This window comes from Heterocephalus glaber, unplaced genomic scaffold (assembly GCF_053883595.1).
Source record: "Heterocephalus glaber isolate CG9 unplaced genomic scaffold, H.glaber_assembly_v1.0 deba00001593, whole genome shotgun sequence".
In the NCBI taxonomy this organism is placed as follows: Eukaryota; Metazoa; Chordata; class Mammalia; order Rodentia; family Bathyergidae; genus Heterocephalus; species Heterocephalus glaber.
In genome coordinates this window covers 9,953,013-9,967,403 of record NW_028258368.1, presented here as the reverse complement: position 1 = coordinate 9,967,403, position 14,391 = coordinate 9,953,013, and the positions used below count along the sequence as shown (strand labels likewise).

General features: G+C 41.8%; 1 pseudogene; it reads left to right on the top strand.

Moving 5' to 3' along the window:
- Positions 1-11,848: 11,848 nt before the first annotated feature.
- LOC101706533 (peroxisomal multifunctional enzyme type 2 pseudogene) lies at positions 11,849-14,299 on the top strand (annotated as a pseudogene).
- Positions 14,300-14,391: the final 92 nt, after the last annotated feature.

The following is a 14,391-nucleotide window of genomic DNA, read 5'->3' as shown; positions in this document are numbered from 1 at the left end:
ACCTGGTCTACCATTCCCAGGGGTCAGATACCGGCCTTAGCCCTCCAAACCCCAAACTGCATCTAGCAGTGTTAGAAAGCAGCTGTATTTTTGGGTCTACAGGAGTCCCCCATAGAGTGACTCAGAGCCCGTATCCTCAATGCCTCCTGCTTTGGGATGTCTGAGGGAGGTCTTGCACTTTCTCCATGTCCCTTGGGTCAGCTCCTCTGTTTCTGAGGATGACACATTCTCCTATCCTCTCCATGGGGACCCTGTGGTTCCTACATGATGAGGTCCCCTCCATCTGAGAGGTGGGCATCTGCCATGGAGCCTGTGATGTTTGTCTTCTGCTCTGTTTCTGGCTCTCACCTTCAGTCATGCTTTGTGGAAGTGTTGTTTCATGCAGGACTATGGCATTTTCAGATCTCCTTGTTTTTGTTTTTTGTTTTTTGTTTTTTTTGGTACCGGGGATCGAACTTGGGTCCTTCTGCTTGTGAGGCAGGTGGTGGAACCACTGAGCTAAATCCCCGACCCTTTTATGGGTTTTTTGTTTTTTTTGCGGGGGGGTTGGTACTGGGGATCGAACTTGGGACCTTGCACTTTCGAGGCAGGCAGCAGAACCACTTAGCTAAATCCCCGGCCCCAGATCTCCCTGTTCATGCTCTGCTCCTGTGGTTATATCTGAAGCCTTCTTGCCTCCCTCAATAAGGACCCTAGGCCACTCAGATAATCTGGAATAAACTTCATTTCAAGATCCTCAACTCAATCACATCTAAAGTCCCTTTTTTAAGATGACATAGCATTCCCAGGTGCCAGGGATTAGTATATGAACATCTCTAAGGATGATTATGTTGCCTATAGCAGATATTGTACACTCAGACATATAAAATCAGTGGCTTAGCCCTTCTCCATACAGTACTTCCTCTCTTCCTCTTTCAGGTTATTCATATTCTTCTTTCACAATCATATCATCTTTCACAGTCCATGAATTTCATCATGATAAACTTAAAAGTTCCTAATGTTAATCACATCAAGTTCAAGGCTGAGTGTCTGAATGTTTAAAGGACACAGTTGGATCCCACCCTGTAATTCAGTTTTATCCCCAAATTCTGGAAGAAGATATCTTCTCCCATGTGATCTGGCCTCTGCCCTGCCTTCTCAGATGGCACACTGAGGGTCCCTTCCTAGCCTCTGCTTGGCACTTGTCTTAATCACTTCATTCATTACTGGGACAAAATACCTAACATCAGCCACATAAAGGAGGAAAGGTTTATTTTGGCTCATAGTTACAGCTCATGATTGGATGACTCCAAGGCAGAAATGGCATGGCAGAGAGCTATAGTGGAGGAGATCTGCTTATGTCATGGTGGCCAGGAAGCAGAGAGAGAAGGGAGAAACCAACCAGGGTGGGAGATATACCCTTCTGGGTCACACCTCTAGAGACCTAACCTCTTCAAGTCAGGCCCCACTTCCCAATAGCACACTCAGCTGCTGAACTCATTAGTGGATGAATCCATTCATGAGCACAGTGGATGAATTCACTCATGAGTACAGTGTCCCTGTGATCCAGTCACCTCCCAAGCATATGAGACTCTGGGGAGGGCATTTCAGATTCAAAGTGTAGCAGTACTTTTCTCCACAATGTGTCCTTTGTTTTTCTCCCATCCCTCTGAAACTGCCTTGGCTCTGGGCTTGGGAAACCTACTCCTCCTGCAGCAATCTCTCCACCCGCACCTATTCTCAGTTTTAGGGACCAGACATGGGCTCTTTATGGTGGGACTCTGTCCCTGTGGCTGCATCCTCAGCTCTCAGAAGCTGGGGCCATGTCTCACATGTGACTTTTCCAGTACCATCACCTGCACAGTGCTAGACACCTGAGGTTGTTTATTAGTTTCTGTTTAAGATGTTTGTTTGAAAATAATAAAGAGCAGAATGGAAGCATGTTGTGTTGAGTTCTTTCCCCATTAATGACTCAGAGGCTCATGATTTCTTGACACTTGAAGATGACATTACTACTATTTCCCACATAGAAGAGTAACAATATTCACCTAAAATTAGCATGTCATTAAATTAAATCAATTTAAACCTACATTTGTACACATCTTTCATGTTTTCCATCAAGGAAATGGACTCAGTTTGTAGTACATTCTGGGTTCCTGATGATTTTATGTACAGGATCCCCGGATGGACCTCTGCAAATGCTGATCTACCCTAGCCCTGCTCCTCCTGGGATGGCACTGTTCCACTGGAGAGGGTCTGATGATCACTGTCCACATGGCTATGTGAGCTATGGGGTTGTAGGGAAATACACTCTGGGGACTCCCTCTTTTTGAAGTTTGAATGACTGGGTTCTTTGTTAAAAGACAAAGTGCTTTTCAACCACACATGCACAATATTGCAAAATAAAAATGTATATCAGTAAGCATATTTAGAAATGGTAGCATCCCTGGAGAGTAGGAAGAGATACAACACCCTGCCATTGGCTTCACCTGTTCCCAGTACAGCCTACAGTAACTCTGGCATCCCACACTCTTATTGAGAAACTAGCCATTTATCTTCATTCAAATACTGCAGATGTTTGGGACCCTTGCTGGTTTTCTCTGTTCTGTGGGCTTCCAGCATTGATGTTGGAAATCAAGGGTTAATTTGGGATATGGTGGCCCAGGTGGGTGAAGGTTGAAGTCACCTTTCTCTCTTTTCTGTGTCAGCCTCAGCTGTGCCTATGGAGTTGCTTGGACCCTCCTGCAAAAACAAATAGACATGAATAGAATGATTGCCATGGTGGTCAGCAACACTGGACACAGAGTGACTGTGGAAGCATAATGTTCTCTGCAGTGTCACTCAGCAGACAGATCTTGAGACCTGTGGAAAGTGCAGATCTGGCTGTTTCCATGTTGCCTCAGCACTTTGCTTTAGGGTGACACCTTTCCATCTGTTAAACCTTTACAGAGTGTTGTAAAGAGAACATATTTAGAGAATGTCACTCATATAATATTCAAGTTCATTTACAAAATCCAAAAGAAACAGGGAGTTTTGAGTGCACTGGGGTGCTCCAAACAAACCTGACTTCTCGGGTCCAATCTGAGGAATGACAGGGAGGTGAGAATAAATGTTTACATTTTTGTTCTATCAAGTGAGGAACAGCTTCTAGCAGGATGATTACAAAACATTTTAAAATCTGGATCTGGGTTTTATCTTATGGCTCATATTGTTGCTTTGTTCACAAACATACTTTTGCCTTAATGATTGTAGGGCAATTTTAGGAACTCAAAACAGTTGCAGATAATCCCTGGAATCTTCCATTATCTGTGTTTACAGAGGCATAAAAGTGTCAGAGAAGCCCAGTCCCACGGAACACATGGAATCAGCCCACTGCAGATAGGCAGGTCTGCCCATGCCCTACCAAGGTCCAGAGTCACACAGAAGACACCGAATCACCTGGCTGCAGACTGGCAGCCACCTGGTTCCCACTACAAAGTCACAGAGGACACCAGACCACCAGACCATGGTACTGAGTCCCGCTGCTCCTGGCCCAGAGGTAGGGGCTTCTGAGCCGCCATCCCACTGCTCCTGGTCCAGACGAAGGGGCTTCCTGGCCACCATCCCTCCCACTGCTCCCAGCCCACAGAAAAGGGTTTTTGGGTCACCATTCCTACCGCTGCTCCCGGCCCCTGTCCCACCTCTCGCAGCTCAGAGGAGGTAATCCGTGCAGGCTCTAACAGCCCCCTGCAGCAGTTGAAATGAGAAAACATGTAAATAAGTCTCAAAACCAGACTTCCAGATCACCTACAGCAACCCCAAAGGGAAATGAGATGGAACACTCTGATACTCAACCACCCAGACCCACTGAACGGGCAACAAAAGGGGATCTGGAACAAATGAAATCAGAAATAATTTCTCAGATAACAGGAGAAATTGTGTCCCTAGTGCAAGACATGATTAATAAATCTAGAGAGGAGCTGAGGAACATGATGGAACCCTAACATAGGAAAAAAATGGAATCCATAAAACAGATGCAAATAGAATTCCAGGACATGAAAAACTCCATTGAAAGTCTACACAGCAGAATGAGCCAATGTGAGGACAGAATTTCAGATATAGAAGAAAAGATTGCAATTAGTGACTAGGAAAAGAAAAAATTGCTTCAAAATTATAAGGGAACATGAGAAATCAATCCAGCAGCTGCTAGATGACGCAAAGAAGAATAACATAAGACTGATTGGACTCAATGACGAAACAGGAGAGAGTGGAGATAACATAAAAAATCTCTTCACGGAAGTAATGGCAGAAAATTTCCTAAGCAGGGGAAAAGAGCTTGACATACAGATAAGTGAGGCATATAGGACTCCAAATAGCCTTAATCAAAAAAAGTCTACACATAGGCATATAATTGTTAAGATTCTAGAAACTCAACAGAAGAACAAATTTCTACAAGCAGTTAGAGAAAAGAAACAAATCACATACAAAGGAAAGCCCATCAAAATCACAGCAGACTTCTCAATGCAAACCATCAAGGCAAGAAGAGCTTGGAGTGACATATTCCAAGCCCTAAAAGAAAACAGCCTCCAACCCAGGTTGATGTACCCTGCAAAACTATCTTTCAAAATGGATGGAGAAATAAGATACTTTCAGGACAAAGAGCACCTTAGGAACTTCATGAATACCAAACCAGCACTCGAAAGAATTTTACACAATAGCCTAGGAACAGACATTGAGGATCACAACCCCAGGAAGCAAAGCAGAATGAACCCATCTGGCATGACAAGAAATTAAATGTAAAGGGGGAGAACAAAACAAAAAGAAAAAGTCATGGCAATGACAAGTCAATACGTTTCAGTTATAACCATCAACGTTAATGGTCTCAATTCACCAATCAAAAGAAATAGACTGGCAGAATGGGTCAAGAAGCAAAATCCAGCAATATGCTGCATACAAGAAACACACTTCATTCAAAAGGAAACTCATAGACTGAAAGTTAAAGGGTGGAAAACAATACTCTATGTGACAGGAACCCAAAAAAAAGCAGGAGTAGCTATCCTCTTGGCAGATCAAGTAGATTTCAAACCACACTGATTAAGAGAGATGAAGAAGGACACTACATCCTTGTAAAGGGAAGAATTCAAGAATAAGAGATGACAATCATAAACATCTATGCACCAAACATGAGTGCACCCAACTATATAAAATAAATACTAACGGACATGAAAAGTCATATATCCACTAATACAATAGTAGTGGGGGACCTCAACACCCCACTTTGTGATCTATCACAAATAGATAGATCAACTAGACTAAAAATAAGTAATGAAATACTAGAACTCAGTTGAACTCTTGAACAAATGAACTTAACAGATGTTTACAGAGTCTTCCACCCCACAAAATCAGAATACACATTCTTCTCAGCTGCACATGGGTCATTCTCCAAAATAGACCACATACTTACACATAGAACATGTTTAAGTAAGTGCAAAAGAACTGAAGTTATCCCCTGTATATTATCAGACAATAGTTTGATGAAATTGGAGATCCATAGCAAAAGAAACTCAAAAAATTTCATAAACATGTGGAAATTGAACAACATACTTCTGAATAACCAATGGGTCACAGAGGAAATTAAAGAAGAAATCAGACAGTTCGTTCAATTAAATGACAATGACAATACAACATATCGAAATCTGTGGAACACAATGAAAGCAGTTTTACGAGGCAAATTCATAGCAGTGAATATGCATATTAGGAAAACAGAACGAGCCCAATTAAACAACCTGATGCTGAACCTCAAGCTTCTAGAAAAAGAAGAGCAGGACAACCCCAAAGCTCATACAAGGGAGGAACTTATAAAGATCAGAGGAGAAATCAATGCAATGGAGACTAAGAGAACGATACAAAAAATCAATGAAGCCAAGAGTTGGTTCTTTGAAAGAATCAACAAAATTGACAAACCCTTAGCCAACCTTGTCAGGAAAAGGAAAGAAAAGGCCCAAATCCATGCAATTAGGAATGAAAAGGGTGAAATGACAACAGACCCAGCAGAAATCCAGAGGATCATCAATACCTACTTCCAGAACCTTATATGGCAATAAGATGGACAACACAGAAGAAAAGGACAGATTCCTAGATACATATGAATTACCAAAGTTGAATGAAGAAGACATAAAAATTCTGAACAACCCAATATCAACCAATGAAATTGAAAAGGTAATTAAAAGCTTATCAACTAAGAAAAGCCCAGGCCCTGATGGCTTCACTGCTGAATTCTACAAGACATTCAGAGAGGAACTGCTGCCGCTACTGTTTAAACTCTTCAGTGAAATGGAAAGGGAAGCAATACTCCCAAATTCATTCCTAGAAGCAAGCATCACCTTTATCCCCAAAGCAGAGAAAGACCCAACTGAAAAAGAGAACTATAGGCCAATCTCACTAATGAACATAGATGCAAAAATCCTTAATAAGATAATGGCAAACAGAATGCAGAAAATCATCAAGAAGATCATACACCCTGATCAAGTGGGATTCATCCCAGGGATGCAAGGATGGTTCAATATACACAAATCCATCAATGTAATACACTATATCAATAGAGCCAAGGACAAAAACCATATGATTCTCTCCATAGACACAGAAAAAGCATTTGACAAAATCCAACATGCATTTATGATAAAAACCCTACAAAAAATTGGAATAGATGGTCTCTACCTCAAACTGATAGAAGCCATCTATGAAAAACCAACAGCCAGTATCATACTAAATGGTCAAAAACTGAAATCCTTCACACTAAAATCAGGAACAAGACAAGGATGTCCACTATCACCACTCTTGTTCAATATAGTTCTGGAAACATTAGCCACGACAATTAGACAAGAGAAAGAAATAAAAGGAATAAAGATAGGAAATGAAGAAGTCAAATTGTCATTATTTGCAGATGACATGATACTCTATATAGAAGACCCCAAGAACTCCACCAAAAGTCTTCTAGACTTAATAACCAAATTCAGTCAAGTAGCTGGTTACAAGGTCAACACACAAAAATCAATAGCTTTCCTCTACACCAATGACAGACTCACTGAGAGAGAAATAGGGCAAATAATTCCTTTCACAATAGCATCCAAAAAACTGAAATACCCAGGAATCATCCTAATGAAAGAAATCAAAGACCTCTTCTCTGAAAATATGGCACTCTGAAAAGAGAGATTGAAAATGATATCAGAAAATGGACAGACATCCCCTGCTCCTGGGTAGGAAGGATTAATATAGCGAAAATGGCCATACTTCCAAAACTGCTATATAGATTTAATGCAAATTCTATTGAGATCCCAGCACCATACTTCATAGACCTTGAAAAAACAATCCAAAAATTCATTTGGAACAAGAAGTGACCCAGAATAGCAAAAGCAATTCTAGGTAACAGAGACATGGCAGGGGGTATCACAATCCACAACCTGCAACTATAGTACAATGCTACTGTTATAAAAACAGCATGGTACTGTCAAAGAAACAGACTTGAGGACCAGTGGAACAGATTAAAAGATGCGGAAACAACCCCAGACACACTCAGCCATCTCATCTTCGATAAAGGACCCAAACCCCCTCACTGGAGGAAAGATAGCCTCTTTAATAAATGGTGCTGGAAAAATGGGGTTTCAACTTGCCAAAGATTAAAACTAGACCTGTATCTCTCACCATGCACTAAACTAAAATCAAAATGGATTAAAGATCTAAATATTAAACTAGAAACCCTGAACCAGTTGGAACAGAGGTTAGGTAGAACCCTTGAAGACATTGGTGTAGGAAAAGATTTTATGAACAAAACCTCAGTTGCCTGTGAACTAGCACAAACAATCAACAAGTGGGATCTCTTCTTATTAAAAGGCTTCTGCACAGCAAGAGAAACCACCAGCAGTGTGAAGAGACAACCCATAATGTGGGAAAAAATCTTCACCTGCTCTTCCTCAGACAAAGATCTACTATCTTGAATCTATAAAGAACTTAAAAAGATCAGACCTCCCAAATTTAAAGACCCAATCCAAAAAGGAGCATCTGAAATGAACAGACATTTCTCAGACAAAGAAGTAGAAATAGCAAATAAGTACATGAAAAAATGTTCAACATCACTGGTCATTCGAGAGATGCAAATGAAAACAACACTGAGATTCCACTTCACTCCAGAAAGAATGGCTGCTATCATGAAATCCACCAATAACAAATGCTGTTGGGGCTGTGGGAAAAGAGGAACCCTGCTCCACTGCTGGTGGGAGTGTAGACTGGTGCAACCACTGTGGAAATCAGTATGGAGATACCTCAAAGAACTAGGACTGGAAGTCCCATTTGACCAGGCTATTCTACTGCTGGGGATCTTCCCCAAAGAATTAAAAGAATCATACCACAGTGATATATGTGTGCCCATGTTCATAGCAGCACAGTTTGTAATAGCTAAAACTTGGAAACAGCCCAAATGCCCATCAACTGGAGACTGGATAAAGAAAATGTGGTTTTTTAATAAAATGGAGTACTACTCAGCCATAAAAAATGAGAAATTAAGACATTTTTAGCTAAGTGGATGCACATTGAGGCAATACTCTTAAGTGAAATAAATAGGACACACATGTATAAATACCGAATAGTTTCTCTGGTGTGAGAAACTGAAAGTGTAAATAAGGACTAAATGTATAATAGGTCGTGTGAAATAGGAAGAAAAGTGGCAAAGGGGAAGGAAGTGGGAGGGCTAGGGGAAAGGATAGAAGGGAATGGGATTAATATGAGAAAATGGAAAAATAGGAACAAAATCTTTGTAAATAGGGAGGACTGGTTGGGTTGAAGGGAGTGCTGGGCAAGGGTGAAAAATAAGAACCAAGAGAGACTATGTAAAGGTGCAAATTTCCAATGATGAATGTCATTATATTGTATACCTAAAATGTACCATTGATTAGAATGAATAATCGATAATGCAAAATAGGAAGAAAAGGTCCAAAGGGGTAGGGGTAGTGGGAGGGGCAGGGGAAAGGAAAGAAGGGAAAGGAAAAATGATGAGAAATGGAAAAAATGGAAATAAAGTCTTTGTAAATAGGGAAGGGTGGAGGGCATGAAGGGAGGGCTAGGAATGGGGAAAAAATAAGAACCAAGATGCATTATGTAAAGGTACAATTCCCAATGAGAAATGTAATTGTGTTGTATGCCTACAATGTACCAATAAAAGAATTTTTTTAAAAAGTGTCTGAGAACACAACTTGCATCCAAGTTCACACCATTCCTGGATGACATTTGCCACACAGTTTAACGTAGTATTTTGACATCATCCATTCATTTACTCAGTGCCTTGGATTGGATGGATTGCACTCTAATTTTGTTACAGTAATCCCAAATCACATAGTCACTTTGAGAGGTGATATTTAGAAATTGTTATTTCCTTTGTCATGGTAGGTATCACTTCAGAAATATTCCTTTAAAATGGAAATTTGAAAGGATAAATTATTTTAAAAAGCATTTCTGTCACTACCCAAACAGCCCTACCTGGAGTTGGCCTCTGATTCCAGAGGATGAATTAGAAGTGCACTGTGGTTTCCACCAGGGTGCGTGCAGACCAGTTCAACCCACAGTAGGGTCTGAAGCCAGCAAAGGCCCTGCAGCACCTCCTCCATTCACTGCTCACACTTCATCACTTACAGAGTGCCACTGACATGTGCTCCATGCAGAATCTGATGCCCCAAGCTGATGTGGCACCTCCAGGAGCCTCTGCTCATGGCAGGGTGAAGGTCAGAGCAGACAAGCTTCCCCTCCATCCTTTGTAAGAAAGGGGCGAGCTGTGTTGATGTGGAGTCTCTTTCAGCTCTAAGCCTCCAGTCCCCGATTATGCCCAACCTTCTGACCTTCCCATGGGAGAGCCAGCAGTGCTGTTTGGCCTCTCCTGGCTAATGGGGCTGGGCCAGGTAGAACTTGAGCTTGGGACCATGGAACAAGAACAGGAGAAAGTTCTCACACAAGAGGAGCACATCCTGTCCCTAGCTCAGCTAAGGCTTTGGCCTCAGGACCACTGTCACTTCTCTCATGCACTTGCATGCAAAGGTTCCTCCTATCTGCTCTTTGGCTAGTCCATTTACAGAGCTGCGATGGGAGATGATGGCCAGATTAACACCCAGCATCTCACGTGGTCCTCATCACAAAGTCATGTGGCGGGCTGGATGGCGATGTGTTCTGTGAAAGGAGGAAATTTTGAATTTCCACAGATTGCACAGATCATGAGCATTTCTTCTAGCAAACAGTTTGTTGTGACATCCAAAGTAAGTTTATATATGAATCTGCACTAAGAGGAATGAGTTCTTACTACACATTGCACATTGAAAACTTGATATTAAACACATTTTCATCTGTCAATTTGGAAGAAAATTTTGGCTTTCTGCAGTTCTCTCGATGAATAGTTATTCTACTGACCATGAGCTTACTGAATCTGAATCACAGGTTTTAGATATCTAATTATCATTTATATATACAACACCAAAAAGTTGTGTGAGAAGGTATGCCCCTTTAAGACAGGGAATCAGTTTAGAATCAATACAGGAGGTTCTAGAGATGTGGGGTGACTCAGGAGCAGAGATGAACTGGGTCCCAGCAGATGGTACCGTCATGGACTAGCGAGGCAACCCAGGCCGAGATACGGTCTCCTCTGGACAGAGGGGCTTAGGAGTGTGGCACTGAGGACACTGAAGTCCTGCAGAGAAGCGACCAGTCCACCCATGTGGGCAGGACACCCAGGTGAGGCCACCTAGGAGGGTGACAGGGGTTAGCACTTTAGCAGGAGCTGTGGTTAAGTTCATTTTTCTCTTTGTATACACTCAAGTTTATGAATAAAAGCACTTCTGTTTTAGTGGCTTTATCATCATTTTTCACTTATTTTTCTTTAGTGCATGTTTGTAGTATACAGTGATTACATTCCTTGTGAGGAGTTGGTACATGTACATAACACATCACAATTCTTTTTCACTACCTTTCCCTTTCCTTCCCACCTCCACATCTCCATTCCCTTCCCATTTGAAAATGATCCATCTCCCTACTTCCTATCATCTACCTTTTATCTTGTTCTTTATTTATGTGAAAAAAACCCTCAAAATATAAATGAAGAGTGTTTCTGTTTGTAACAATCTGAGATCAGGACCCCCCCTCCCCCAAATTCCTGAGATTCCTGAAGGCTCTACCGGGTGAGAGTCACCTCAGCCTCCTAACATCACCCCCCACTCTTCCCACAAGGGTCCCCATTGGCTGTTCCCAAGGAGGAAAGAGGGGGGAGCTGGCTGAGCTGGGTTTGGGAAGGAGGTCTGTGCCTTTTCTACTTCCCCCCTTTCTTTTGTGGTTGAACCCAGGACCTTTGCACTAAGCTACATCCTCAGACCATTTATGTATGTATGTATGTATGTATGTATGCATGTATGTATTTATATTTTGAGACAGAGTTTCACTAAATTGCTAAATTGCACAGGCAGGGCTCTAATCTTTGATCTTTTTGCCTCAGCCTCCCAGAGGGTTGGGATTCCAGGCCTGTGCCATCATGCTTGGCTTTGCTTCTGGTTTTAATTGCTGTGTGTTCCACGTGCCAGGGCCTTGCCGCTGTGAATGAGAATGTTCCTCTCACCGTCACAGGATGTAGAGATCTCCTGTGGGGACCTCGTCGTGACTCCAGAACTTAGCTTCACACAGCCCCTGATTTGGGTCTGCCCCAGGTAGAGGCCTGATAAAGGAGCAGAGGATGTGTCAGTGTCCCCTGGAGACCTCTGCTCACATCTGAAGTAGTGCTCAGGGCCCCACCCTGCCCCGCCTGGTCCATAACTCCCCTCCAGCGGCACCCTTGGCTTAGTGAGCATCAGACTTGCCCGCCAAGGTCATGGACTGGCCGCTGCAGTTCCACGCGCATGTTGTGCTGATCACTGGCCCGGCGCAGGCAGAGGATTGAGTCAAGTCTGCCCTGGCTTTTGCAGAAAGAGGAGCATCAGTAATTGTGAATGATTTAGGAGGGGACTTCAGGGGAGTTGGTAAAGGCTCCTTAGCAGCTGATAAAGTTGTTGAAGAAATAAGAAGGAAAAGTGGAAAAGGAGTGGCCAACTATGATTCAGTGGAAGCAGGAGAGAAGGTTGTGAAGGCAGCACTGGATGCTTTTGGAAGAATAAATGTTGTGGTCAATAATGCTGGAATTCTGAGGGACATTCCTTTAGTAGGACAAGTGATGAAGACTGGGATCTGGTCCACAGGGTTCATTTACGGGGCTCATTTCAAGTGACCAGGGCAGTGTGGGATCATATGAAGGAACAGAACTATGGAAGGATCATTGTGACTTCATCAGCTTCAGGAATATATGGCAACTTTGGCCAGGCAAATTACAGTGCTGCAAAGCTGGGTCTTTTGGGGCTTGCAAATACTCTTGTGATTGAAGTCAGGAAGAACAACATTCACTGTAACACTATTGCTCCCAGTCCCAGATGACTGAGACCATTTTGCCAGAAGATCTTGTTCAAGCCCTAAAGCCAGAGTACTTGGTCCTTTGGCTTTGTCATGAGAGTTGTGAGGAAAATAGTGGCTTGTTTGAGGTTGGAGCAGGATGGATTGGAAAATTACGCTGGGAGTGGATACTGGGAGCTATTGTCAGACGAAAGAACCAGTCAGTAACTCTTGAAGCAGTGAAGGCTAACTGGAAGAAGATCTATGTCTTCGATAAGGCCAGCAAGCTTCAGAGTATCCAAGAATCGACTGGCAGTATAATTGAAGTTTTACATAAATTGTATTCAGAAGAGGAAATTTCACCAAATCCTACCAATCATGCAACATCTATAGCCTCACCAGGATTTGCTAGGGCTATTGGCTATAAACTTCCTTCATATTTTTCTGCTTATACGGAACTGGACACTGTTATGTATGCCCTTGGAGTGGAAGCATCATTGAAAGATCCAAAAGATTTGAAATTTCTCTATGAAATCAGCTCTGATTTCTCCTGTTTGCCTACCTTTGGAGTTATCATAGCTTAGAAATCTATGACCAGTGGAGGATTAGCAGAAATTCCTGGACTTCCAATCAACTTTGCAAAGGTTCTTCATGGGGAATAGTACTTGCAGATCTATAAACTATTTCCTAGAGGAGGAGAATTAAAATCTGAAGCAGTTATTGCTGATATCCTAGATAAAGGATCTGGTTTAGTAATTATTTTGGATGTCTATTCTTATTCTGGGAAGGAACTTACATGCTATAGTCAGTATTCTCTGTTTCTTGTTGGCTCTGGAGGCTTTGGTGGAAAATGGACGTCTGAAAAAGTCAAGATGGCTGTAGCCATACCTAGTAGACCTCCTGATGCTGAGATTACAGACTATACCTCACTCAATCAGGCTGCTTTGTACCACCTCAGTGGAGACTGGAATCCTTTACACATTGACCCTAACTTTGCAAGCTTTGCAGGTTTTTTAGAAGCCCATATTACATGGATTACGCACCTTTGGATTTTCTGTCAGGCATGTTTTACAGCAGTTTGCAGATAATGATGTGTCAAGGTCCAAGCCAATTAAGGCTTGTTTTGCAAAACCGGTATATCCAGGACAAACTCTACAAACTGAGATGTGGAAGGAAGATAACAGAATTCATTTTCAAACCAAGATTCAAGAAACTGGAGATATTGTCATTTCAAATGCTTATGTAGATCTTCTACCACCATCTGGTATTTCAGCTAAGACACACCCTGAGAGCGGGGATCTGCAGAGTACTTTTGTATTTGAGGAAATAAATTGTCAACTTAAGGATTTCGGAAAGGAGGTGGGAAAGAAAGTAAATGCTCTATTTGAATGGCATATTACTAAAGGTGGAAGTATTGTAGCTAAGTGGACTATTGATGTGAAAAATGGTTCTGGAAAAGTGTACCAAGGTCCTGCAGAAGGGTCTGCTGATACAACCATCATAATTTCAGATGAAGATTTCATGGAGGTAGTCCTGGGCAGGCTTGACCCTCAGAAGGCATTCTTCAGTGGCAGACTGAAGGCCAGAGGGAACATCATGCTGAGTCAGAAGCTTCAGATGATTCTTAAAGACTATTCCAAGCTCTGAAGGGCATACTATACTGCTATTGAAAATAGAATACCCAAATATGCTTGATGATTCTGCAAAAGTGATCCAAACTAAGATACAGGAGAAATTGCTTACATTTTCAGATTTTGAATAACTTCAGATTTTCATTTTCTACTATTTTTCATAATTATTTTTGGAAGGAACTATAAGCTAGCACATAATTATCCTCTGTTCTTAGATCTATAATCATAATAAAAAGTTTTCATCCAAGTCCAATTTCTATAGAATTCATGATAACACTGATAAGTTGACAGGAAAATTAAATGAATAAAAGATACTTTGGCACATTTTATACTTCAAAACAAAAATAAAATAAAAAAAGTA